Source organism: Pan paniscus, chromosome 6 (genome assembly GCF_029289425.2).
Source record: "Pan paniscus chromosome 6, NHGRI_mPanPan1-v2.0_pri, whole genome shotgun sequence".
Taxonomy (NCBI): domain Eukaryota; kingdom Metazoa; phylum Chordata; class Mammalia; order Primates; family Hominidae; genus Pan; species Pan paniscus.
Window position 1 is genome coordinate 127,054,542 of NC_073255.2, and position 26,671 is coordinate 127,081,212.

Consider the following 26,671-nt stretch of genomic DNA (forward strand, 5'->3'; position numbering starts at 1 on the left):
GGAAATATCCACACCGCTATCTCTATAAACATGGAAAAATCAACACTGCTATCTCTACGAACATGGTAATATCTACACCGCCGTCTCTATAAACATGGAAATATCTACACCACGATCAGTATAAACATGGAAATATCTACACCGCTATCTGTATAAACATGGAAATATCTACAATGCCATCTGTAGAAAGATGGAAATATCTACACCGCAATCTGTGTAAACATGGAAATATCTACACCGATATCTGTGAAAACATGGAACTATCTACACCGCTATCTGTATAAACATGGAAATATCTACACCACGATCTGTATAAACATGGAAATATCTACACCGAGATCTGTATAAACATGGAAATATCTACACCGCAATCTGTATAAACATGGAAATATCTGCAAAGCTATCTCCATAAACATGGAAATATCTACACCGCCATCTGTATAAACATGGAAATACCTACAAAGTAATCTGTATAAACATGGAAATATCTACACAGCGAACTGCATAAACATGGAAATATCTACACAGCCATCTGTATATACGTGGAAATATCTACACCGCTATCTGTATAAACATGGAAATAACTACACCGCTATTTGTATAAACAAGGAAATATCTACACCGCAATCTGTATAAACATCAAAATATCTACACCGCAATCTCTATAAACCTGGAAATATCCACACCCCTATCTGTATAAACATGGAAATATCTACACCGCCATCCCTATAAACATGGAAATATCTACACCACGATCAGTATAAACATTGAAATATCTACACCGCTGTCAGTATAAACATGGAAATATCTCCACTGCTATCTCTATAAATATCGAAATATCTACACCGCCATCTGTATAAACATGGAAATACTTACAAAGTTATCTGTATAAACATGGAAATATCTACACCACCATCTGTATAAACATGGAAATATCTACACAGCCATGTGTACATACATGGAAATATCTACACCTCTATCTATATAAACATGGAAATAACTACACCGCTATCTGTATAAACATGGAAATATCTACACCGCCATCTACATATCCATGGAAATATCTGCGCCGCCATCTGTATAAACATGGAAATATCTACACGGTCATCTGTGTATAGATGGAAATATCAACACCGCCATCTGTACAAGCATGGAAATATCTGCACCGCTATCTGTATAAACATGGAAATATCTACACCGCGGTCTGTATAAACATGGAAATATCTACACCACTGTCTGTATAAACATGGAAATATCTACACCGTCATCTCTATAAACATGGAAATGTCTACACCGTGATCTGTATAAACATGGAAATATTTACACCGCTATCTTCATAAACATGGAAACTTCTACACCGTTATCTGTATAAATATGGAAATATCTACACCGCTATCTCTATAAACTTGGAAATATCTACACCGCCATCTGTATAAACATGGAAATACCTATACAGTCATCTGTGTAAACATGGAAATATCTACACCACCATCTGTATAAACATGGAAATATCTACAATGCCATCAGTATACACATGGAAATACCTACACGGCAATCTGTGTATAGATGGAAACATCAACACCGCCATCTGTACAAACATGGAAATATCTACACTGCTATCTCTATAAACATGGAAATATCTACACTGCGGTCTATATAAACATGGAAATATCTACACCGGTATCTTTATAAACATGGAAATATCTACACCACGATCTGTATAAACGTGGAAATATATACACCGCTATGTGTATAAACATGGAAATATCTGCAACGCTGTCTCTATAAACATGGAAATATCTACAAAGCCATCTGTATAAACATGGAAATTCCTACACAGTCATGTGTAGGAACATGGAAATATCTACACTGCCATCTGTATAAACATAGAAATATCTACACGGCCCTCTGTATAAATATGGAATTATCTGCATAGTCATCTGTATAAACGGAAATATCTGCATCGCTATCTGTATAAACATGGAAATACCTACACCGCTGTCTCTATAAACATGGAAATATGTACACCGCTATGTGTATAAACATGGAAATATCTCCACTGCTCTCTGTATAAACATGGAAATATCTCCACCGTTATCTGTATAAACATGGAAATATCTACAGCGCCATCTCTATAAACATTGAAATATCTACACTGCCTTCTGTAAAAACATGGAAATATCCACACAGTCATCTGAATAAACACGGAAATATCTACACCACCATCTGTATATACATGGAAATACCTAAAATACCATCTGTATACACATGGAAATATCTACACAGACATCTGTATAAATATGGAAATTTCTACACAGACATCTGTATAAATATGGAAATATCTACACGGCCATCTGTATAAACATGGAAATATCTACACTGCCATCTGTAGAAAGATGGAAATATCTACACCGCTATCTCTATATATATGGAAATATCTACACCGCCATCTCTATAAACATGAAAATATCTACACTGCCATCTCCATAAAAATGGAAGTACCTACTCTGCCATGTGTATAAACACGGAAATATCTATACCACCATCTGTGTAAACATGGAAATACCTACACCGCTATCTGTATAAACATGGAAATATCTACACTGCCATCTGCATGCCCATGGAAATATCTATGCCGCCATCTGTATACACATGGAAATATCTACACGGCCATCTGTGTATAGATGGAAATATCAACACCGCCATCTGTACAAACATGGAAATATCTACACCGCAATCTCTATAAACATGGAAATATCTGCACTGCCATCTGTAAAAACATGGAAATAACTATAGAGTCATGTGTATAAACATGGAAATATCTACAATGCCATCTGTATACACATGGAAATATCTACACCGTTATCTCTATAAACATGGAAATATCTACACCACCATCTGTATAAACATGGAAATACCTATAGAGTCATCTGTGTAAACATGGAAATATCTACACCACCATCTGTATAAACATGGAAATATCTACACCTCGATCTGTATAAACATGGAATTATATACACCGCTATCTGTATAAATATGGAAATATCTGCACCGCTATCTCTTTAAACATGGAAATATCTACAAAGCCATCTGTATAAACATGGAAATACCTACACAGTCATTTGTAGGAACATGGAAATATCTACACTGCCATCTGTATACACATAGATATATCTACACAACCCTCTGTATAAATATGGAGATATCTGCATAGGCATCTGTATAAACTTGGAAATATCCACACCGCAATCTGTATAAACATGGAAATATCTACACCACTATCTGTATAAATATGAAATATCTAAACCGCTATCTCTATAAAAGTGGAAATATCTCCACTGCTATCTGTATAAACATGGAAATATCTTCAATTCTATCGGTATAAACATGGAAATATCTACACCGCCATCTGTATAAACATGGAAATATCTCCACTGCTATCTCTATAAACATCGAAATAACTACACCGCCATCTGTATAAACATGGAAATACTTACAAAATTATCTGTATAAACATGGAAATATCTACACCGCGGTCTGTATAAACATGGAAATATCTACACCACTATCTGTATAAACATGGAAATATCTACTCCGCTATCTCTATAAACATGGGAATATCTACACCGTGATCTGTATAAACATGGAAATATTTACACCGCTATCTGTATAAACATGGAAATTTCTACACCGTTATTTGTATAAATATGGAAATATCTTCACCGCTGTCTCTATAAACATGGAAATATCTACACCGCCATCTGTATAAACAAGGAAATACCTATACAGTCATCTGTGTAAACATGGAAATATCTACACCATCATCTGTATAAACATGGAAGTATCTACAATGCCATCTGTATACACATGTAAATATCTACTTTGCTATCTCTATAAACATGGAAATATATACACCGCCATCTCTATAAACATAAAAATATCTACACTGCCATCTCTATAAACATGGAAATAACTACTCCGCCATCTGTATAAACATGGAAACACCTACACCGCCATCTGTGTGAATAAGGAAATATCTACAATGCCATCTGTATAAAGATATAAATATCTGCACCGCGAGCTGTATAAACATGGAAATATCTACATCGCTATCTGTATAAATGTGGAAATACCAACACCGCTATCGATATAAACATAGAAATATCTACAACGCCATCTATATAAACATGGAAATATCTACACCGCTATGTCTATAAACATGGAAATAACTACACCGCTATCTCTATAAACATGGAAATTTCTACACCGCTATCTGTATAAACATGGAAATATCTATTCCGCGATCTGTATATACATGGAAATATCTACACAGCTATCTCTATAAACATGGAAATATCTACACCGCCATCTGTATAAACATGGAAACACCTACAATGTCATCTATATAAACATGGAAATATCTACAAAGCCATCTGTATAAACGTGGAAATATCTACACAGCCATCTGTATATACATGGAAATATCTACACCACTATCTGTATAAACATGGAAATAACTTCACCGCTATTTGTATAAACAAGGAAATATCTACACCGTGACTTGTATAAACATGGAAATATTTACACCGCTATCTGTATAAACATGGAAATTTCTACACCGTTATCTGTATAAATATGGATATATCTACACCGCTATCTCTATAAACATGGAAATATCTACACCGCCATCTGTATAAACATGGAAATACCTATACTGTCTTCTGTGTAAACATGGAAATATCTACACCACCATCTGTATAACATGGAAATATCTACAATGCCATCTGTATACACATGGAAATACCTACAAGGCAATCTGTGTATAGATGGAAACATCAACAACGCCATCTGTACAAACTTGGAAATATCTACACTGCTATCTCTATAAACATGGAAATATATACACGGCAGTCTTTATAAACATGGAAATATCTACACCGGTATCTGTATAAACATGGAAATATCTACACCACGATCTGTATAAACATGGAAATATATACACCGCTATCTCTATAAACATGGAAATATCTGCAGCGCTATCTCTATAGACATGGAAATATCTACAAAGCCATCTGTATAAACATGGAAATACCTACTCAGTCATGTGTAGGAACATGGAAATATCTACACTGCCATCTGTATAAACATAGAAATATCTACAAAGCCCCCTGTATAAATATGGAGATATCTGCATAGCCATCTGTATAAACATGGATATATCTACACCGCAATCTGTATAAACATGGAAATATCTACACCGCTATCTGTATAAATATGAAATATCTAAACCGCTATCTCTATATAAGTGGAAATATCTACACTGCTATCTGTAAAAACATGGAAATATCTTCAATTCTATCTGTATAAACAAGGAAATATCTACACCGCTATCTGTATAAACATGGAAATATCTCCACTGCTATCTCTATAAACATCGAAATATCTACACCGCCATCTGTATAAACATGGATATACAAAGTTATCTGTATAAACATGGAAATATCTACACCGCCATCTGTATAAATATGGAAATGTCTACACAACCATGTGTATATACATGGAAATATCTACACCGCTATCTATATAAACATGGAAATAACTACACCGCTATCTGTATAAACATGGAAATATCTACACCGCCATCTACATATCCATGGAAATATCTGCGCCGCCATCTGTATTAACATGGAAATATCGACATGGTGATCTGTGTATAGATGGAAATATCAACACCACCATCTGTACAAACATGGAAATATCTGCACCGCTATCTGTATAAACATGGAAATATGTAAACCGCGGTCTGTACAAACATGGAAGTATCTACACCGCTATCTCTATAAACATGGAAATATATACACCGCCATCTGTATAAACATGGAAATACCTATACAGTCATCTGTGTAAACATGGAAATATCTACACCACCATCTGTATAAACATGGAAATATCTACAATGCCATCTGTATACACATGGAAATACCTACACGGCAATCTGTGTATAGATGGAAACATCAACACCGCCATCTGTACAAACATGGAAATATCTACACTGCTATCTCTATAAACATGGAAATATCTACACTGCGGTCTGTATAAACATGGAAATATCTACACTACTATCTCTATATACATGGAAAATCTACACCGCCATCTCTATAAACATGAAAATATCTACACTGCCATCTGTCAAAACATGGAAATATCTACACAGTCATCTGAATAAACATGGAAATATCTACAACACCTTCTGTATAAACATGGATATACCTACAATACCATCTGTATACACATGAAATATCTACACAGACATCTGTATAAACATGGAAATATCTACATTGCTATCTCTATGAACATGGAAATATCTACACCGCTATCTGTATAAACATGGAAATACCTACACCGCTATCTGTATAAACATGGAAGTATCTACAACGCTTTCTGTGTAAACATGGAAATATCTACAACGCCATCTGTGTAAACATGGAAATATCTACACAGCTATCTTTGTAAACTCGGAAATATCTACACCACTATCTGTGTAAAGATGGAAATACCTACACCGCAAACTGTGCAAAGATGGAAATATCTACACCGCTATCTCTGTAAACACGGAAATATCAACACCACCATCTGCATAAACATGGAAATATCTACACTGCCATCTGTATAAACATGGAAATATCTACACAGCCATCTGTATAAACATGGAAATATCTACACCGCTATCTGTATTAGCATGGAAATACCTACACCGCTATCTGTATAAACATGAAAATATCTACACCGCTATCACTATAAAGATGGAAATTCCTACACCGCTATCAGTATAAACATGGAAATATCTACACCGCTATATGTATAAATATGGAAATATCTACACCGCTATCTCTATAAACATGGAAATATCTACACCACTATCTGTATAAACATGGAAATGTCTACACCGCTATCTCAATAAACATGGAAATATCTACACCGCCATCTGTGTAAACATGGAAATATCTACTACGCTACCTGTATAAAAATGGAAATATCTACACCGTTATCTTTAAAAACGTGGAAATATCTACACCGCTATCTGTATAAACCTGGAAATATCTACACCGCCATCTCTATAAACATGGAAATATCTACACCGCCATCTTTAAAAACATGGAAATATCTACACACTCATCTGTATAAACATGGAAATATCTACACCACCATCTGTATAAACATGGAAATATCTACACTGCCAGGAGCTCATGAGCAGCCTGGGCAATACAGCAAGGCCTCATCTCTACAAAAAAATTAGAAATATTAGCTGGCCATGGTCGTGTGCACCTGTAGTCCCAGCTTCTTAGGAGGCTGAGGTGGGAGGATCTACGGAGCCCAGGATTTTAAGGCTGCAGTTAGCTTGGATAACGACTGCACTCCAACCTGGATGGCAGAACAAGAACCTGTTTCAAAAAAGAAAAAAGAAAAAAAAACCTAAAAACTAAAAACTGGATGTAGTTTGCTAGTAACTAAACAGCAAATTAATTGTAACATGCTTACATATCAACGATGTCTTTCTTCTTTGATCATGAACCTGCTCACTAAGAAGCTGCTGAAGTCCATGGTAGTGACAGGTACATGTCTGCATCCTTGTCCTGACCTGCATCTTCTTTGATTGTCCCCATCTGTGTCTCCGACTGGCACTGCCGAACCGTCTTGCTACCTTATCAATGTTGTACTGAACCAGACTGCTAACTGATCAATGTTGTCAAGCTCACTGCACAAACCTGCTCTTACAAGGTAGATTTCTGCCTGGAATAGCCATACTTACACTGTTTATATTCCTTACTCCTGACCCATCCAACGCAGCACAAGTTCTATTTATTGCCATAGAAACATAGGTCATTTGGAAACACCTCCTTCATTTCTATGGAATGTTCAAACATTTCTGACATTTTGGACTCTGTTCTAGCCTCTTGTTAAATATATCCAGAAAAGAGACAAAGCTTTATTGGGAGGCTATATGCACACATATGCTATAGAATAAGCTATCTAAATGCTTAAAAATACTTTCCATCTGTCACCGCACCTTAACAGGTACACAGAAATTAAGTATGTGTATATCTGTCTGTATAGATACGTATAAATATATATCCCCAAAACAAAATCTCATTCTCTTACTTATACATAGGGAGAATATAGGTGAATATACATATACATTTATAGGTAGAACAAAAAACCCTCAGCCTCTTTAGGGCCATGTGTTTTCTCTGAGTAATTGTCACAATTAATTAAAATACATGTGTATGCCTTTTTAGATAAATTTCATCAGACCAGTTTCTGTCTGGTTGGAAAATAATAACTGCCTATTTGCTAAGTGCCCCTGCCCCCATACTATGTTCCAGTGAACTAAAGACCTCTGGCAATCATAGATTTACAACTCAGCAAGATTAAACAATTTATTGTTATTTATGACATCCAAGCTGTATCTTCTGTATTATATTCCACATTAGCATCTATCACCTTACATTTGGGAGATCCTGTCCAAAAAATGATTATGCCTCCTAACCAAACATTCAGCAGGGCTGCAGGAACAGGCCCCCTGAACAAACATCCTGCCAAAGTACTTTAAAGCACCGTGAGCTGCCACAGCTGTGCATTTTCAGATGACTCAGCAGATTAGCGTGGAGTCTCTTAGCCTCTGCTTGGTCTGTTCCTTTCAGTGATCTCTCACATGGCCCAGTCCATTCGGTTTGAAAATCCTCATGAAATGAGCAGATTATGATCTGGCTTCAGTAGAGGGCCATGGGGTGGGCATGGAGGGGAGAGGGTTTGCTCTTAACACAGCCTGAGCCTCAGAAAGGTTTCAGATGGAAAAGCATGGCACTGACTCAGCTCATGCTTAACAGGAAATAATGCACAGACCACACCAAAAAAGCCCTTTATGTTGTGTGAAAGTCTATGCCGGAGCAGCTGCTGCCACCTCATGTACTGTGATACAGTGTGCATGTGTGTGTTTGTGTGTGCATGAGTGTGAGTATGCACGCAAATGTGTGCTGGGAGGGGTAGGAGATCACACCTTCCACAGTCGCCACCTCAGCCTTAGCTAGCAGCGTGGAGAATTGCCAAAAGTCAAGAGGAAGCTGCACCAAAGCAACTGTGATCACCACATCAGCAGGTGCTTTCTGGTTAGTAAAGCTACTGGGACTGAAAAACACACACGATCTCATCCTTCTTTTATTTTAATCAGAGCAAACTATTTTTATAATAATTGTGTTATATGAATAAATAATTCATAATGCTGTAACCCATTATCACATTCAATCCTCCCAACAACCCTAGAAGATATGTAGACAAGTATTATTACTTTCCCTATTTTTATAAATGAGGAAATAAACCCCAGGAGGCTAGGCGACTACCCCACGGTCATAGAAGTTGCAAACAGTAGTATCATGATTCAAATCCAAAGCTTCTCCTTTTGTCTTTATCATTTTAATTTTGAAGGTAATGCGTATGCATGTATGATCTTTTAAATCCAGAGATGGATATGGAATAGATAGGAAAAGGGACTCTCCTTCCCCATTATACACCCCCTCCACCCAAGCTATATACACTGTTGACTAGACTATGTCCTTTCAATCCTATTTTCTATGCCTACATTATATACAGAAAAGCAGGATTACGTTACACACAATATTCCAGTCATTGCTGTTTTTCACCAACAAGCTATCATTCACATCTTTTTCATACTACATATAAATTTATATCCTTTATTTTAGGGGTGTATATTGTGCAGTTGTGTCATAAATTATGTACCTGTTCTCTGTTGAACATATAGATTTTTTCTGAGTTTTTCCTTAGCAAAATGCTGCAGTGAGTACCCTTGTACACAGATGTTTGTACATTTGTTCTAGAAAAATCTACAGTAAAGATTCTTAGATTAAGAGATTCCCAGGTTATTAGAAAACTACTCTATTAATTTAGATATATACTTCCAAATTGCCTGACCAAAAAGTTATGTCAATTTAACTTCTATGAACAGTATACAAACATGACAATTTTCCATCACCTACACCAACTCTGGGTAATTTCATCTTTTTTACAAGTTGATGGATTGTTTTAATTTATATTTCTCTGGTTATTAATAAGGTTGGCCACCTGTTCATGTGTTATTATTGATGATATTTGTATTGAATTGTTTGAATTTTCTTGATTTCAAAAAACGTTTTACATGTCATGGATATTAAATATTTGTTGTAAAACTCTCCTTCCAGTATTGTGTATGTGTTTGGTCAAGTAGAATAAACTCTCGTCCTCTGATTTCAGATTCCTTTCTCTTTCCATTAGAAATCCCTAAATGTAAAACTACATATTGATAGCTAAAAACCAGGATGTTTACTAGAGAAAAAGAATACAAAGGCAATAATTAAATATTATATTTATACAAAATACCTACTAGTACCAACTTAAAAAGAGAAAGTAAAAGTCAAATGCTTCTACGACTTCAGACTAAGAAAAAGAACTTTTGAGGTTGAATGTTCCTGAAATTTTTCTTTTCATACAACTACGGACATGACTTCAAAAGTTGATGTGACTAAAAAATGTAAGATATGAAAGATATTTGAAGACTCAGAGAAGGTGGATTTTCATTTTAACAAGTCACATATATATTCTAGATATCCTCTTATTCGTAACTAAGAGAGTCAAATCAGATGAAAGACTCTAAAAATTTCCCTTTGACTGTGTTAAGTAGAAGTAGTAGAGGCATATTGGCCAAATCTTGAGTGTTTGCAAATTGACTCTTATGGCTATAGGCTGGCACAGGTCATTGAAGCCCTAGCTTTTTATCTTTAATTTTAAAATCCCCAAACAATGTATACTAATTTTTCTTGTCCATTATTTCCAAATAATCTTGTTTAAAGGTTATTACAGTGCTTGCTCATGTTACTGTTGTCTAACAGAAGGGTATCCGGGGCCTTAAAACTGAGAGGGTTAGGATTAATGATTCCAATACCTATGCTTGGACATCTCCAAAAGTGGGTTCCAACTTCTTGTCCTCAAGTCTGTATAGAAACTAGCAAACTTCCAGAGTTCACAAAAGGCTCAAAGAGAACAGATGTTTTATAGAAAATTCTTAGAGCAAGTTTCACGCATAATGTTGCTGATGCGTGTCTGCCTTTTCAATAAACATCACTATGCTTTATCACAAGATTTAATAAAGCAGCTTAGTTGAAAATGCCATCTGGGTCTCTGGACACATTAAACAAAGCTTAAAATAACCACCCCAACAACTGGGAGTACCCAGCTGTTCTCATAATCTGTCCCACTCCTTTTACTTCCCCAGAAAAAGAGTGAATGAAGACCACAGACTAAAAGCATCCAGAAGGAACTGACACAAACAGGGAGATAGATGGAGCCAAGGGCTCCTGTAAGTTTGCTATTGCTCACATAATAGATTTGCTAATTCCACAACCTGCGGATGGTGATTAAGAACGGGAAGCAGAAAGAGGGAAGAGAGAATCATAGAAGGGCTCATTCAAGTTTTCTAATGTATCACAAACCTGTCCTCCCTAATGTCTGGATCATAGCAGCCCATTCCATTCACCTATTCTCTAGTGAACTCCAATAGAAAATACAAAGCCATCACCACCCAGTTCTTTCTCCCTTCTAGAGATGAGATATTAGCCACCCAATCCCAGATTCTCAGATCCATTCCAGGAAAGAAGCCCTAGGTATTGAAGCACAGCTTTCCCTCCCTCCCTTCTTTCTTCCACCCCAAGATTTGTTCCCCAGATAGTTCTAGTAAATGCAAAACCAAGTATATTCTCATTCTTTAGAGCAACCAGCTTTTCATGGCCAACTGGAATCAAACACAACCTGCACAAACATCTATCTGGAGGACACTCCCAAGGCTCCTACTGAGCCAGCCTTCTGCATACCACTGCATTTCAGCTTCCTAGTTCACAAGACACTGAGACATTCTTGAATTCTGCAAGGTGCACTGTGTGTTAATATCTTGGCTGCTCATCATGTGGCCAATAAAGGGCATGACTAGTCAACAAATAAATTTTCTCTTGGCTAAAACTTGCAACAAAACTGTAAGCTGTTTACCAAGGGGCCCACTACAGGTTATATTCAATATATACAGTCAAATCCTAACTATCTGAGATATATTCAGTTGACCATACACCTTTATATTTCAGTAAAAGGTCTTTACATTTCCCAGTGCTATCGATGTTACAAAGTGCTTTCATATGCAGTGCTTCATCTGATTTCCAGGATAATTAAATGATCCTGTCATACCTGATTTTTAGATGAGGAAACAAGTGGTTTCTGGGTATTTCAAGAGGCTAACGCATCTGCCCTCCAACTTGTCTGTGAAAACCAAAAACAAAATTCCAAGGCCCTTCAACCATCTGAATGGACTTTGACTCTTTTGGTCAATATATGGCAGAGCTAGGAAAAGAAGGTGAGTCTTCCAGCTGCTGATACAGGGTTTTTTCTGCCATACTCCATTACCTCCAAGGCTAAAGTCAAAAGAGGGTGTGGTTATCACATGAAAAAATCTGGTTTGGATTTCCCAAATGTGTATGTAGTATTTGGGGATTTACCTTAATTTAACCTACAGTTCTTTTGGGTTGTAACAGTCTGACTCCATTTTTGAAAACAAAACAAAATCGATTTTAAATGCTGAATTATAGATCTTTGCTGTCCAGTATGGTAGCTACTAACCACTTATGGTTATTTGCATTTCTATTTTAATTAATTAAAATTCAGTAAAATGCAAAATTCAGTTCTTCAGTTGCTCTAGCCACATTTCAAGTGTTACAGTAGTCACATATGGCTAGTGGCTGGGACAATGCAGATTATAGAACAGTTCCATCATCAAAGAAACTTCTATTGAACAGTGCTATTATATAATGTCATCTCCAGAGAAAGAAGACTTTAGAAAAAGTCAGAAACGGCCGGGTGCAGTGGCTCACACGTGTAATCCCAGCACTTCGGGAGGCCAAGGCAGGCAGATCCCTTGAGGTCAGGAGTTCAAGACCAGCCTGGCCAACATGGTGAAACCCCGTCTCTGGTAAAAATACAAAAAATTAGCTAGGCGTGGTGGTGCATGCCTGTAACCCCAGCTACACAGGAGGCTGAGTTGGGAGAATCACTGGAACCCAGGAGACAGAAGTTGTAGTGAGCCAAGATTGTGCCACTGCACTCTAGCCTGGGTGACAGAGAAAGACTCCATCTCAAAAAAAAAAAAAAAAAAAGAAAAAGAAAAAGTCAGAAACATCTTGAGGCAGGCATAGTGCTGTCATCTGTCCAATATTGAAGATGATTTAAGAATAAGAAAGAAGAAGAGAACAAAGAAGAGAAAAAGAAGTTGCCTTAGGTGTACCTACCCAGAAAAGGACAAGGGCACTCCTGTAGTCATTGTGTTGTATTTTAGCTCTTAAACTTTTTAAGAGATTAGAATAATTTGACACGTAGAAGATCTAAACCACTGAAGAGGCTCTGAAGCAGATAAAAGTAGAAAGAAAATAAAAAACTAATGAGTTACAAACTAAGCTTAACCACAATTCGTTTAAACGATACTATTTACTCTTCACATGATTGGTTTTTCTTTTGCTTTATAGTATGACATAGTTTATATCTTTAAAGGGGAATTAAAATATTTCTGGGAATTTTTAAAAGTAAGTTCACACAGCCACATAAAAACTACAGATACAGATAAAACCTATCTTCTCATTTATTCCCTAATCCATTCAAATTAAATATAAAAATCCAAGCAGCCACAGTGATATTCAAAAAAGCAAAAGTGAGACAAAATTCATTTGTCACCTGTGGAGGTAGTTAGCTCACCTAATCTTCACTCCAAACACCAGTAATTTTTAAAAGACAGAAATAAACATATGTTCTGCCTTCCCGGAAGGAACTATGTTTCAGGGTAGCCAAATAACCCAGTTGTGAAGAAAATGGTCTGCTTATAGAAAAATGCCAGCTAAAACATGTAGATAGAATTAGAGAATTAGAAATTCACCATTTTGAAACCCCTAATGAAATAATCAACTCAAGCAAGGATCATTAATAAATGCTAAAACAATCAAGTAACTATTGATACAGAATATAACTGAATATACACATGGTACAAAGTTCACGTCACAGACTACTGGCTTGACCCAAGGGGGAATATAGCAGAGGAGAGAGGCAGTGATCACCCTAACCTTGCGATCATCTCACCATCACTAATGATGGGATGTGAATACACATTATTGCCTATGAAATAGTCTTTAAAAAAAGAAGTTGAACCTGAATCTAACTAAACCTTGCAATGGGCTGAACGTGTATGTCTTCCCCAAATTAATATGTTCACATCCTAACCCCAAAGGTGCTGGTATTAAAAGGTGGGGCCTTTAGGGGGTCATTAGATCATAAGGACAGAGGCTTCATGATTGGAATTAGTGCCCTTATAAAAGAGGCCCCAGAGAGCTAGCTAGTCTCTCCAACTATGTGAGGGCCCAGCAAGAAGGCCAATCTATGAACCAGAAAGTTGGTCCTAACCAGATATCAAAACCACATGCTCCTTGATTTTAAACTTGCTAGCCTCTAGGACTGTGAGAAATAAATTTCTGTTCTTTATAAGTCATCCAGTTTTTGGTATTTTGTTATAGCAGGCCTAAAAGCCTTTAGAACTAACTTCCAGTTAACCAGGAAAAAACAGAGTGAAAAGTTAAATGACACCATAAAAAGCAACCAGAAAATTCCAGAAGGGGAAATATTCTACAGGACAACTGACTAGTTTTTCAACAAGTCAATTTCACTAAATAAATACATAAACAAAGAGTATGGGTATTTTCCAGGTTAAAAAATCTTGAGCTAAATAAGCAAATGCAATGTGTATCCCTTGATTAGAAGAAACTAATTTGAACAAACCAGCCACAAAAGATATTTCAGGGAGACCAAGCTGGAAGGATCACTTGAGGCCAGGAGTTTGAGACCAGCCTGGGCAACGTAGTAAGACCTCCATCTCTACAAAAACAATAAATTAGCTGGGCATGGTGGTGTGCACCTCTAGTCCTAGCTACTCAGGAAGCTGAGGCAGGAAGATCACTTGAGCCCAGGAGTGTGAGGCTGCAATGAGCTATGATTGTTTCACTGCACTTCAGGCTGTGTGAAAGAGCAAGACTTTGTCTCAAAAAATAAAAGGACATTTCATAATAATTGAGGAAATCTGAATGTGGACTGGGTAATAAATGATATAAAAAAGCCATTTTTTATTTTGTTTGAAAAGATGATTTTGTAACTATACAGGAAAATGTTCTTATTTTTTTAGAAATCTGTACTAAAGAATTTAGGGGTAAAATATCATTTTCTTTAATATACTTTCAAACACAACCAAAAAATAGTCATGACACAAATATAGCAAAATGTTTACAATCTATGTTCTATGCTTGCCTGTGAGTGCCATTAATCTCATCTCTCTGCTTTTCTGAAAGTTTGAAAATTTCAAAGTTTTATAATAAATTTTTTTACATCCCATAATTTTATAATAATTTTTTTAAAGTTTGAAGCAAATCAACAACTATAGCTTCAAAAATATCCTGACCCACAATAAACATTGAACAGGGTATATTTCTCCCATTTCCTAAAAAAGTGGGCCCAGGAAGGAGTATGAGAGCTGCCATAGCTCTCCCAAGGCTCATTATTCTCCATCACTCCATGGGAAATCCCAAAATAAATTTCTAAAAAAAGTTGTTTAAATTTATAATGTTTTTGATTCTATAATAATTTTATAATAAAATAATTGTAAAATGTTTTTGATTTTATAATTTATAAAAATTTTTATACATGTTTATGTTTGAAATGTCTATTTCAAACTTTATGAGATATTAAAATATAAGTAATATAGTTCATCATTTTAGAAATGCCATGCTTTTCTTCTCCAGCAATTACATAATCAAAGAGTAACTGTAGTTTTTCCTAGAACATTGCTTTGTAGGCTGGGCATGGTGGTTCATGACACTTTAGGAGGCCAAGGCAGGCAGATCTCTTGAGATCAGGAGTTTGAGACTAGACTGGGCAACAGAGAAACCCTATGAGTAGTAAAAACACAAAAATCAGCTGTGCATAGTGGCGTGCACCTATAGCCCCAGCTACTCAGGAGGCTGAGGTGGGAAGATCACCTGAATCTGGGGAGGTCAAGGCTACAGTGAGCCAAGACTGTACCATTGCACTCCAGCCTGGGCAACAAAGTGAGACCCTGAGTCAAAAAAAAAAATGAAATTTAATTGAAAAAAAGAAAATTGCTTTGTAAAATTAATTTTTCAATCAAAACCAAGATTTTTCAGATATAGAGAATGCAGCCCACTGGTCAGATTTGTCAGTTCAAAGAGAATAAATTCTAGTTTCCTATTTTTCTAGCCTGCTTATGATTATCCAATAGGATATCAAAAAAGACCAAAGCCTTTGGGATCCATGTTCAGTATTCCTGAGTCTAACTCAGGATGCCAAATCAGGAGACAAGCACATTCTCATCAATTTTCAATCATTCGAGACCAATTTTGCTTATAATTATCCAGTTCTTTTAGGCCACCTTTCTCCTGAAGCCAGCCTTATGGCTATTCACTTCACTTTAGCATAAGCCCCCAAGAAGGTGAACAAAATGAGGAAACGATTGGTTAAAGTTGGCATTTGAAATTCTGAAACATGTCCACCATTCCCTTCACCCATGCCCGCCCCTCTTAGAAGTAGTACTTTCAGATTATTTAAGAGTCAATGCTTCTATGTGGATTTTGTCATCTGTCCTTTATAACAGCTAGTAGGTTTAATTTGACTCTATTTTCAGCATATATTGACCTATGCTAATTATCTGTTAAAATAAATTCCACTCTTAGAGTTAATAAAGTGTGTGTGTCATGGAAGACCCATTGAAGTAAGAAGCTGAGGAGCCCTTATGGTAAAGTGGGACAAGAAATAATAAGACATAATAATTTTCCCATGCAAATCAACAACCGTAGCTTCAAAAATATCTTGACCCACAACAAGTATTGGACAGGCCATGTTTCTCTCACTCCCTAAAAAATTGGCTCGGGAAGGAGTATGAGAGCTCCCATAGCTCTCCCAAGGCTCATTATTCTCCATCACTCCACAGGAACAGCCTGTCAGAGAAGAGTGAAAGACCATTTGTCAACCTCTCTTCAACTCCCTGATTCTAGCCAAACTTCATCAATCTCAAGTGAGGAGCCAGAGAGAAATCAAACCCCATATATCCAGCATCATTGTCTACTGGAGTCAAAAATCACAATTCCACTACCCACCCCAACACCATTGGCCCTGTTTCACCCAATTGCTTTTTATTGTGTTTTTTAAAAAATCCTCTTTCCCCATCCCTGCAACACCGAGAAGGAGGAATTATAGTAGATAAATATGAAGCATGGAGATCCTTTAAAAATGTTTTTAATAATAAATGAGAAAATGAAAAGGAGAGGGTTGGGAAGGAAGGAGGGAATTCAAATGCCAGGGAATTGTGCAGTTTCGCTTTTAAAGATGTTAACACTCATTTATACATCTGCAAGACACTCCCCTTAAAGAAAAGTTCTATGAGTGTGGGTCTGGTTGCATGAATAAGGATAAAATTACTTTTTTAGACGATGTTTCCCACATATCATTCAGAGACCCCTGAAGTTAGGTATCCCTCTTGTAGATGTCCTTGAGATGCTGCTGGACCTGGGAAAGAGGAAACTGGGATACGGGTCTATGCCAAAAGGTGCTTCTAGTTATAGGACAGAGAGGAAAGGGGCAGAGGGAGAAAAACCCGAAGTCTGAGAATCTGGATTGCAGAAGACTACCGAGGTCGTGGGAGAAGGGAGAGAAAACAAGGATGAAAAGCGAAAGGGGAAGAGGCATGAAATGTTGTCAAATGTCAAAAGGCATTTGGAGAGAAGTTGGGAATTGCATTAAGAAAACCACTGGAAATCTCGTTTCAGACCATTTAGAGATATGCCCCCTGGGAACTGCGAGCTCAGGCTGTTTAGCATCAAACAAATGGATCCACTCCATCCCTACCCTAATTAAATAAATCATTCAGTAATTCCACTGGGTTAAAAAACCAAAATATTAAAAACCTTCAGGGCCTACTCTTGCCAAATATGTCAGGGATCGTGTGTGTGTGTGTGTGTGTGTGTGTGTGTGTGTGTTCTGAGACACCACTACTGTTAAATAGGCAGAGCTAAGACTTAGGGGACTGGCAGATTATTGCAAAAAGGGCACGGGGCAGAGGGACTATGTTGTGAGCCTGGGAAAGAAGTTTGTGTGGGGACTGTGGGCAGTGAACGCGTTGGGAACAATATGGAAAACTGGGAGCTGTCTTGGAATCTACAGGGCCAGGTAAGAGAATGTCCGAAAGAAAAATGAGCAGGTGCGGGATGTGTGCAGAGTCGGAGAAGAGTCCAGGGCGCCCGGAGTGGCTCCAGGAACGACGGACACCCCTCAAGACTTTTGGGGGTGGTGGGTACTAATAGAACCCAGTGTCCGGGGTGCGCCGGGGAGGCTGCGAGCATGGCGGGAGTGGGGCGCTGGAGGGTGAGGACGCGGGAGTGAGGAAGCAAAGCCGGGGCAGGGGCCTCCCAGCTGGGCCCAGAGGCAGCATGGGGACAAGGGCTAGGAGAGGGCATGGCGGCGGCATGGTGGGAAGCGAGGGGCATCCGGACACTCACCCCATTGGCCGCGGCCATCTGCACCACGATCTCGATGGCCGTCCTGCTAAAGTACCTGCCGTCGCTGCCCATCACCGTGGTGCAGCACCGACGGTCACGCAGGTCGATGGACGACAGCACGCTCTGGATGAAGTTGGGCAGGTAGTTGCGCTGGCCCTCGAAGAAGCCGGTAGGTCACCACAGACCCCCGCCGCCGGCCGGCCGCCGGTCCTCGTAGGGCGCGGTGTGCACTGTCAGCACCGGGATGGGGCCCCCCTCCATGGCGCCTCCTGGCCGTTCCTACTGTGGCTCCCGGGGCCAGAGGGAATCTGCAGGCTGCCAGGGGCCTCCGCCAGCCTGGCCGCACGCCAGGACTCCGCCTCACGCCCGGGCCCCCTCTCCGGCAGGTCGGCGCCCTGCGCCCGCCCGCCTGGGGACCGCCCGCCCCTCCTCTCCGCGCGGCCGCTCGCTGACTCCCTCGGCGGAGATTGCTTCTGCCTTCCTGTAAAGTTTTCTCCCTCCCACCTTCTCTGCTGCCAGACCGCCCGAGGTGCCCTCAGTTTCTCCCCAAGTTGGACTCACTTTCGGGGTGTCCCAAAAGCCTGATTCCAGGGCCTGCTAGCCCGACCCCGGTGATGCCTGCACCCGCGCCTGGCCCCAGCCTTCACACGCGATCGCCGCCCTCCGGGGCACACCCTCCGCCAGAAAACAGCCGGCGGGCGGCGAGACTTTGGTCAGAGTCCGGGTTCCTCTCCGGCGCCAGGCCCGTCTCCCTGTCTCCCTAGGAGTGTGCTGCCTACTCGCACCAGTTTCTCTTTAGAACAAGCACGGGGAGGGATTTGGGAGGGGGCTGAAACCTTTTGCCATCAGCGAACAGCCTCAGCCAAAAATAACCCTGGAAAGGCGAGCTAAGAATGGTTATCTCCTGCCAGCGCTGAAATCGGAGGCTGGGCGCTGCGTGTGGGGTGTGTGTGTGTGTGTGTGTGTGTGTGTGTGTACCCTCCCACCCCGACCATTTGTTGAAGGGAATCACCACTGTCAGACTTCAATCCAACAGGACCCACTCAAGCCATCCACACTTTCCCCAGCCTCCTCCAAAACAGCACACTTTCCGGTATGGAAAATTCTTTTTTTTTTTTTTTTTCACTTGTTTGTTTGTTGTGGTGTTTGCAACAGCAGCAACACAGACGACACATATTTCCCTATTCTTCTCGCCCTTCTCACCCTCCCTACCCAGCTCCTGCCTTAGAAACAGGCTTGGCCTACACTGTATCTGTCCACACTGCCTGAACTCCTCCTTGAATTAATCGTTTTCAATAGGAGGGGGCTAAATCCCTTATTAATGCCCTACCAGGAGTGAATGAATAAAGCCAAGTTAAAGGGGAACAGGGTACCACATACTGTGCTAGGTTCCTTTGCATGTATCCTTTCATTCTGCTGGAGCTAAAGATGTTCTGCCTCCTCTCTATAAAACACACCCAAACTCCAAAACCAGGAAATTCTCCATAGAAAATAGGAGTGAACAGAGAAAAGACTAACAGGATAAACCCCAAAGCAGGAAGAAAGTTTTGTCTCCCATTTCGCTCAAGGAATTTTTGGACCCACCAAGGCTACTGTCCTGAAAGATCCTGCTGCTTCTCCTTCCCCAAATATTGTCCACTTCCTGAGAGTAAGCCTGACTTGCCACAGGCTTATAAAGTGTTTGGTCACAGTAAGACAACTGTGAGTAATAACACACATTGTATACTGTTTTGCAATTGATAAAAGGCTTTGCATCTGTTTTTTCTTTGGAGGCTGAAGAAAAGAAGAATGGTATTCACGCAGTTCCCATTTTACAGATGAAAACAAGAGGACTTTTTCTGTGAAGTCAGGAAAGTGGTTACAATGGTACTTTCCGCCTGTCCGAATTATGTATTGCCCCTCTCCTTTCTATTAATAATATTGAAGTGTGATGGGACAACCACTGAAGCCGTCAGTTGAAACCTGCTGGGACTTTTTAGCCATTCTCTTCAACATAAAGAATGGGTGTTTTGGAGGGGGTGAGAGGAATGGGGAAATGTTGTCAAAGAGTACAATGTTTTAGTTGAGACAGGAAGAATACATTTTGTTGAGATCTACAGCACAGCATGGTGACTGTAGTTTACAATGAAGTATTGTGTATTTCAAAATTGCTAAGACAATAAATTTCAAATGTTCTCACCACAAAAAAGATAGGTTTTGAGGTGATGAATCTATTAATTCTCTGGATTTAATTATTCCACAGTGTATACATATATCATATCATCACATTATACCTCCGTAAGTACATACAATTTTAATTTGTCAATTAACATTTTTTAAAAGAATAGTGTGGCCAGTTGGGGAGGTAGTTTTTTCTTTTTTCCTCTAGTCTCTACTCAGTCTCCAAGATCCCATTCCCCATAAAGTTCCTGTCACCCAGGTGGAGTGCAGTGGCACAATCATGGCTCACTGCACCCTCTCCCTCTTGGGCTCAAGCGATCCTCCCGCCTACAGGTACATGCCACCACGCCCAGCTAATTTTTGTAGTTTTTGTAGACATGGGGTTTCACCATGTTGCCTAGGCTGGTCTCGAACTCCTCAGCTCAATCAATCTGCCCACTTTAGCCTCCCACAGTTCTGGGATTACAGGTGGGAGCCACCAAGCCCAACCCATAAAGTTCCTAACTTTTTATCTCCCTGGGAGTGCACAGCCTACACACACCAGTTTCTCTTTAGAACATACTTAAGAGTCTTGGCTTAGCATCCAACACACAGAACTTTAACACTTCTACGGATCTGTGCACCTGTCTATGGTGTGGGGTTTTTAAGATCTCTTTCTAATGACACTTTATTTTGCAAAGCAGGACAGTTTCATTCCCAGAAGAGCAGGTATGGTAAATCCTTTGTTCCAGTAATGAAGACAATGATCTAAACCCTAAGCCTCAGAGAAGCCCAGAAACCCTCCAGGCCTCCATCTCTCTGCTCCTAGCACCTGCCTCTCTCTTGACATCAACATCATTCTCCCCTCTCACAGCCCAGCTCCTTCCACAGACCCAGGGATTAGGCACCAGCACCTCAGACTAGATTTTAGAGAATTACCATTCAAGAGGCAATCCTCTTCCCTTGGTTCCAATTTCAAGGTTCTCAAAGACTGGAACAGGGCTAGTTTGAGGCAATGTGCCCCATCGCATAGCCAGAAAGAACCTTACAGTGAAAAGGAGAACAATTCTTCCAAAGTAAGGGGGTGCTGATCCCCAGAGGGAGGACAGATGGGCAACCAAACAGTAACCGGGCCACCACATGCTTCACACTCACTGATCAAGGATTTCTAAAACCACTTTTCTTTTCTCTGAATTTATATAGGACTTTGTATCACTCATAAAGGAATGTCTTATAGGCTGATAACAGCTTTCTATTCATGCTTATACTTAACATTTAGGCTAGGATAATTTCCTAACCTCAGTGTCCTCACTATAAGATGGGAATTATTATAATCCCTACCTCATAAATTGTTGGGAGGATTAAAATACTTAGTAAAGTGCCTGACTAATAGAAAGGCATTCAATAAATGTTAGCTATTCATGGTGTCATCATCATTATATTTACCATTATTACTAATCTCCTGTATTGCAAGAATTACAGTTTATATTTTTGTAGACCATCACTGTAGCTAAAGGGTCTTTGGGCCATAGGTGATATTCCATAAAGGTTGGTTAAATTGATCTGTGGTTTTTGACTATGGAAACTCAGAACTCCCTCAAAATGTACAAAACAGATTTACCTGCTAAATAAATCTCTTCAAAGCTGACCCCAGGTTTAATTGAATTAATTCCAATGAATTTGTCACAATGATGGAGAAAGGAAACTTAGAGGGCCCCACAGTTGTTTGCTGGTAAAATGAGAAGTTTGGATTAGATCAATGTTTCCCAAAATATTTTCCTCAGAATGTTAGTGCCCCTCCAATCTGCACAAAGCAAGAGGTTCATGACCAAGTAGCTTTTAAAACTCCTGTACACTCTATTCCCATTCTTCACAATGCACACTTTCATATTAAAAGTTCTGAGAGGTCCTCAACAGAAGACATCACTTAACTTTTTTTTTTTTTTTTAAGACAGATTCTCACTCTGTCACCCAGGCTGGAGTACAGTGGCCACCACTCCTGGCCTAAAATTTTTTTAACCTGGTGCTTCCCAATCTAAACTCACAGGGACCAGTTTTCTTAATGAAAGAGAATCAGACTAGCTTGTAACCATAGCTGGTGACACTCTCCTGCCCCATTCCTTGTATGTCCTCAGTGGACTAGGTCAGGAATAAATAAATTTTCCTGATTCTCAAGGGCTGGTCACTCCTTTGCACTGAGCTCAAAGCTTCTCTGTAGCATGGGTCACAATGAATGGTAGCCCTGATAGCCTAGAGTAGCCTTTCAGCCTTCTCTGAGCCTCTAAAGACTGAGGATCCTTGGCATGAAATGGAGCAACTGGTATACCCTTGCTTCCTCTGGGGACTCTCTTACTCTCAAAAAGGCATCAGCCATCATCTCCATCTAGAGAATATACTAGCTGACTCAGCTTGACCAGCCTGTCCCAAAATGAGAATCTGGGTAAAATAAGCATTGAAACACTTCATTCCTTGTAGATTCACAAAACATATTAGCATATTACAGACTATGAAGTTCTTCAGGAAAAAAGAAACCTATTTAACTTTAATCCAACATTGCCAAGTTTTATTTGACCATGGAAGATTTTTCCAAAACACTTACAAACAGATCAAGGACATTAATCTTTCATGAAATACTAGATCCCCAGGGTCCTCTCCAGCTACATCATTCTGTGATTTTCTTTTTTATTTATGATGCATTAAAAGATTAATCTCTATCAGACTTCCATTTAGAAATTCACCAGAATGTGCAAAGGCAGCAGGTAAAATTGCTGAAGGGTATTATAAAAATACCCTCCAGTGATTTTTGAAACTTAAACTGAAATATTTATATAACTATATATTTCAGTTTGTATATTATATATATATATATGTATATACACAAATATATATGTGTGTATATATATTGGTGTATGTATATCTATATCTATGTATATATGGCATTATATCCATTTTACAGATGCAGAAACTGAGCTTTAGAGGGGGTGAGCAATTGGTCCAAAGCCACACAGCACACAGGTAGTCATTGATAAAGGTAAAAACAAGAGTTGAAGCCTGAGGTGTAAGGACACAGAGACAAGTACACAAATGTTTACAAGTTACACATATGACACGTGCCTTTAACATGAATTTCTTGAACATTCATTTAGAGGTCTTACAATGAAGACATCAGAGTGGCAGCAAGTTCTGTTGGAATCAGGGGAGCGTGTTCTTCTATAATCCCCTGGCTAACAGGAAAGCACACTGATTTGGCCCATGGTAGTTATACACTCCCATTGAGTCAGGGGCCACTTCTATGCACACAGGAGGTGCTAAAAATATGCTGTTGACTCATTGCCTCTAAGAGCAGAAGAAATGCCAAAAGTATAGGACAAGAGGCAGAAAAGCACATGGAAAAATGTCGTAGGGCAGTCCTCTAAGGAAGTGGTAGATCCCTTTGAAATCTGTCCAAACACTTTCTTGTGCTGGGGAAAGTCAATTCCATATTTCAAGCAACCCCACATGTCATACGAGTATCTTGTACGTGTTTGTGTACTCGTGTCTGTGAACTTACATCTCAGACTTCAACTTCTCGCTCCCCACCCTTATAAGTGACTGCCTGCATGGCCTTGGGCAAGTTGCTTTCCCTCTTCAAAGCTCAGTTTCTGCATCTATAAAATGGACATAATGCTACCTACCTCATGGGGTTAGTGATCATATTTAAGGAGCTAATATGTGGAAATTGCTTACACAGTATCTATCACATAATAAGGGTTTAATAAGTGTTTGATGTAATTGTTTTGATTATTACTACTATTACTAAAATAATAATTACTACAATAATAATGATTCTTATTCTCTATATTAGTATTATCTTTGAAAATGGGCATGGATTACATCTATGTAACACTTTTGGTACAATATCTAGCATTATATCACACACAAATTAGACAATTCATATTATTAAGGATGAAAAAATATTTTTACTGACCCTTAAATTCTTCGTAAGTAACTGCAAATGAAGCCATTATCCCAACACATGAAATAAAAAAAAAAATTCAGTTCCTCTGGAGTTTGTTTTTGGAGGTAGCCACAGGATACCTAAATTTTTTTTTCTTTTCAGAGAGACTGAGGGGCTCACTAGGTTGACCAGGCTGGTCTTGAACTCCTGGTTTCAAGCCATCCTCCCACCTCAGCCTCCCAAAGTGCTGGGATTACATGCATGAGCCACCACATCCAGCCTACCTAAAATACTGGATGCTGTTAATAAATCTCCTGAGGCCAGCATAAGAAGGTGGTGGGCAAAACTAATGCAGGTATGTTTTTCGGGCTTTTTCATGTATTGGGCCAAACTTTGAAAAGCACTTACTATTAATGGCTAACTTGCAAAATTTGTGATTTATTAAAAGCAGATTTTAATTGTTTTACCTAAAAATAATAGGCCTCTGATCTGCCAAAGATGAAGATTTAATTTCTAGGTGTTCCTCACAATACCTAGAAACATCAGTGTAATCGATTATTAAACACTTTAGAACTATTCTCTTCAAAGTTCTTTAATATATAATACAGCAAAAGAAAAGTTTCTTTTCTAAAGGCTTCTCTATACCATTTTTAATAGTTGAATTTCATTTCTGAAGGCTCCTAAAAAGAATAGAATTTATATCTTTATTAAAGAGGAAATATATTTTCCATGTTTAATTTAAATGACATTCCATCAGTCATTTGCAATCTTAGCCTACACGGAATTTTTTTTTTGGTAGTTTTTATGTTTGGGCTTTAGGAGGGGATTCCCAATAACCTCTATATAAATATTTCTAATCTCTATAGAAATATTTTAATATTTCAATGTAAATTAGTTTTTTAAAGCTATTTTATCCATAAAAATAATGAATTTGCATGGCTGAGGGTGAAATAATGTGTTACCAGGACCCCTCAGTTTTGGGGGTTGTGAGTAGATCCCATCTTCATGTTCCTCCAGCCCAGTCCAAGCCTGGCTCAGGTCCTCCTCCCCCATTTGTCAGGAACCACCATCCCCAGGGATTCTATGTGCCCTGCCTGACCAGTGTTCTCCATCAGAGTTTACCAATCTTTTGTTCATTCCCTCAGAGCACAGCTAAGCAAGAGTACACTAATTTGAAAATTAACTCAAGCAAATAGAGGAACAATATCCCCAACACATTGCATTTTAACATAGGGTTTCCTGGACACACTGTTTCAACCCAAGAGTTGGGCTAATAGTAGGAGTTCCATCTGCTAAAATACGGCTGTCAGCTTCAGAGGGAAATTGATGAACGTCTTCATAGTTTGTTTTTACTTTTCACTTGGCACTGTTTCTAAAATTTCCTCTGAAGTCAAAAAATAAGTTATTTCCCAGCACACTGGGCACTTTTCATTTATCATTGGATTGATTTTTGTAACTTGCAGTAGGAGCTGAAATCGACCAGGGGGTTCTTATCCAACAGACAGCAGCAAAACTCTTTGTGTATCTGCGTTCCTTTCAACAAGCGTGACTTCCTCAATGGCATCATTCGTGAGTGTAACACAGAGCTCAGCAATAACGTTTCTTCACTAACCCTACCAGGTATCCAACATAGGATGTTACTTCCTTTCACTGTTTTCCGACTCCTGGCAGATATTAATCATTGGGATTTGGGAACAAGGAAATAGAATTTCTGAGAATGCTTGGGAATTCCCAAATTCATATGATTTTCATAACACTTCACTTACAAGTTTTTGAAAAATAATAAGTGACTATAATAACAAGCAAATAGTCGTTTTTTTCTGTAACAGGATTATATGAAAAGTTTTAGTAGTCTTCTGTCTCAAAAAGATTTGATAACAAATGATGATTTATTATTATTATGAGC